The sequence below is a fragment of the Lathyrus oleraceus genome, chromosome 7 (genome assembly GCF_024323335.1).
Source record: "Lathyrus oleraceus cultivar Zhongwan6 chromosome 7, CAAS_Psat_ZW6_1.0, whole genome shotgun sequence".
Taxonomy (NCBI): domain Eukaryota; kingdom Viridiplantae; phylum Streptophyta; class Magnoliopsida; order Fabales; family Fabaceae; genus Lathyrus; species Lathyrus oleraceus.
In genome coordinates this window covers 393,687,756-393,691,827 of record NC_066585.1, presented here as the reverse complement: position 1 = coordinate 393,691,827, position 4,072 = coordinate 393,687,756, and positions in this window count along the sequence as shown.

Genomic DNA, 4,072 nt, shown 5'->3' with positions numbered 1-4,072 from the left:
ATCACGATGTCATGATAGAACAATTTGATAGCATTGTTGCAAACATTACTGCTTGTAACAACTTGAGTTTTTGTGACTCTGATCTCCCTGGGGAGGGAAGAGACCACAACTTGGCATTGCATATATCTATGGGTTGCAAAGATGATGCCATGTCCAATGTACTGGTGGACACTGGGTCATCATTGAATGTATTGCCAAAAACCACTCTTACGAAGTTGTCATATCAAGGGTCTCCCATGAGGCAGAGTGGAGTAGTTGTGAAGGCTTTCGATGGGTCTCGCAAAACTGTGATTGGTGAGGTTGATCTCCCAGTCAAAATTGGACCAAGTGATTTCCAGATTACCTTCCAGGTTATGGACATTCACCCATCGTATAGCTGTTTCCTAGGCAGACCATGGATTCACGAGGCAGGCGCCGTGACTTCCACCCTACACCAGAAACTGAAATTTGTGAAGAATAAGAACCTGGTGGTGGTAGGGGGAGAAAAGGCTCTCCTGGTTAGCCATTTGTCTTCCTTCTCATATATAGATGCTGAGGATGAAGTTGGAACTCCTTTCCAAGCTTTATCTATCGCTGAACCTATTGAGAAAAGAACTCCTTCATTTGCTTCCTACAAAGATGCAAAGTTGACCATTGAGCGTGGTGCAACCGCTGGATTAGGGAAAATGATTGAGCTAGAAGACAACAAGACTCGGGCTGGCATAGGTTATTCATCTGGGGTTTTTAATACGCAAGGGCTGTTTAAGAGTGGAGGTTTCATCCACACTGGTCAGGACATGGAGGCTGCTGCCATCTTGGAAGAGGACGAAGAGGATTCTGGCAACTTCATCATCCCTGAGGGGATCTGCAATAATTGGGTCGCTGTGGATATTTCAACAGTTATCCATAAGTCAAAGTAATGTTCATTATGTTTAATAAACCCTCCTCCCATGCCAAAAGGAGGAGTGATGACATTGTTGACGCATAAATACAATGATATTTTCATTCAATAGATTCATGTTAAATATTTGTTTTTCCATTTATTTTCCTTTTTCGTTTTTTTGCATGAACTTGGTGATCACATAAAACCTCAAAAATAAGAATAAAATCAATCTTTTCATCTGCATAATGATTTGCCTTGTTTGAATTCTAAAGCTTTCATATCCAAAATCATTATGCAGGTTGATCAAACCCATTGAACATAATGACCCAACACCATCTCCCAACTTTGAATTCCCTGTATTTGAAGCGGAAGAAGATGATGTTGAAGACATTCCTGACGAGATTACCCGTCTACTTGAGCATGAAGAGAAGATCATTCAGCCACATCTTGAGAATCTAGAAACAGTCAACTTGGGGACTGAAGTTTGTGTGCGAGAAGTGAAGATTGGGGCACTCCTGGAAGAGTCTGTTAAGAAGGGGTTGATTGAATTGCTACGAGAATATGTTGATGTCTTTGCCTGGTCATATGAAGACAAGCCTGGTCTAGATACAGATATTGTGCAACATTTCCTACCTTTGAAACCTGAGTGCGTGCCTGTGAAGCAGAACCTCAGAAGAACTCATCCTTATATGGCAGTAAAGATCAAAGAGGAAGTTCAGAAGCAAATTGATGCGGGGTTTCTGGTGACTTCTACGTATCCTCAATGGGTGGCCAATATAATGCCTGTGCCTAAGAAAGACGGAAAAGTCCGGATGTGTGTGGATTATAGAGACCTGAATAAAGCTAGTCCGAAAGATGATTTCCCTCTACCACACATTGATATGTTGGTAGATAATACAGCTAAATTCAATGTCTTCTCATTTATGGATGGATTTTCCGGATATAATCAGATTAAGATGGCACCCGAGGATATGGAGAAGACAACATTCATCACACCTTGGGGAACATTCTGTTATCGAGTGATGCCCTTCGGTTTGAAGAACGTCGGAGCCACGTATCAATGCGCTATGATCACCTTGTTTCATGATATGATGCACAAGGAGATCGAGGTATATGTTGACGATATGATCGCTAAGTCAAGAACGGAAGTTGAACATGTAGAGTACCTGTTGAAGCTTTTTCAACGTTTGAGGAAGTACAAGCTTCGTCTAAATCCCAACAAGTGTACATTTGGAGTCCGTTCCGACAAGCTATTGGGCTTTATCGTTAGTGAAAGAGGTATTGAGGTCGATCCTGCAAAGGTCAAAGCGATACAAGAGATGCCTGCGCCCAAAACTGAGAAGCAAGTCCGAGGTTTTCTTGGCCGCTTGAATTATATTTCCAGATTCATATCCCACATGATTGCCACATGTGCGCCGATATTCAAGCTCCTCCGGAAAGATCAGTCCCATGATTGGACCGAGGATTTCCAGAAACCTTTCGAAAGTATTAAAGAGTATTTGTCTGAGCCTCCGATCTTGTCTCCGCCCGTGGAAAGAAGACCATTGATTATGTATCTGACTGTTCTTGAAGACTCAATGGGTTGTGTCCTTGGTCAGCAAGACGAATCAGGAAAGAAAGAATACACTATTTACTACTTGAGCAAGAAGTTCACTGATTGTGAGTCTCGATACATAATGCTTTAGAAAACATGTTATGCTTTGACTTGGGATGCTAAGCGCCTACGCCAGTATATGTTAAATCATACGATGTGGTTAATATCCAGAATGGATCCAATCAAGTATATCTTCGAGAAGCCTGCTTTAACAGGGAGGATTTCCCATTGGCAGATATTGTTATCTGAGTATGATATTGAGCATCGAGCTCAGAAGGCTATTAAAGGTAGTATTTTGGCTGACCACTTGGCACATCAGCCGATTGAGGATTATAAGTCAGTTCAGCATGACTTCCCAGATGAGGAGATTCTGTATTTGAAAATGAAATATTGCGATGAGCCTACGCTCGATGAAGGTCCAGAGCCTGGTCCCAGATGGAGTATGGTGTTTGATGGCGCTGTAAATCAATATGGAAATGGTATTGGGGCAGTGATTATTACTCCTCAGGGCACACATATTCCTTTTACAACAAGGCTCACTTTCAAATGCACGAATAATATGGATGAGTATGAGGCCTGTATTATGGGATTAGAGGAGTGCATTGACCTAAGGATCAAGCATCTTGATGTATACGGTGATTCGGCCCTCGTTGTTAATCAAATAAAGGGTGAATGGGAAACGAATCAGCCTGGCCTCATTCCATATAGGGATTATGCGAGGAGGATTTCAACGTTCTTTACTGAGGTTGACTTCCATCATATTCCTCGAGATGAGAATCGGATGGCAGACGCTCTCGCTACACTTGCTTCGATGATTGTGGTTAGACTTTGGAATGAAGTTCCCAATATCACTGTGATGCGCTTGGACAGACCAGCCCATGTGTTTGCGATTGAAGAAGTGAAGGATGATAAGCCATGGTAATATGATATCAAGTGTTTCCTTCAAAACCAGTCTTACCCGCCTGGGACATCTGTGAAGGATAGGAAAACTCTGAGGAGATTATCAAGAAGTTTCTACCTCAATGGTGATGTGCTTTATAAGAGAAATTTTGACATGGTTCTGCTCAGATGCGTGGATAGACACGAAGCAGACTTGTTGATGACTGAGGTCCGTGAGGGTTCATTTGGTACTCATTCCAATGGACATGCCATGGCTAGAAAGGTATTGAGAGCAGACTACTATTGGCTGACAATGGAGTCTGACTGCAGCAAATATGTGAAGAAATGCCATAAGTGTCTGATTTATGCGGATAAGATTCATATTCCCCCGAAACTTTTGAATGTGATTTCATCACCATGGCCTTTCTCCATGTGGGGAATCGACATGATTCGCATGATAGAGCCAAAAGCGTCTAATGGACACAGATTTATTCTCGTAGCAATTGATTACTTCACCAAGTGGGTTGAAGCGACATCATATGCAAATGTGACTAGGCAGGTAGTCGTGAAATTTATCAAGAATCTACTCATATGCCGATATGGTGTGCTAGATAAGATCATTACTGATAATGCATCTAACCTGAACAACAAAATGATGAAAGAACTGTGTAGTGAGTTCAAGATTGCGCATCATAATTCCTCTCCTTACAGACCTAAGATGAATGGGACTATATAAG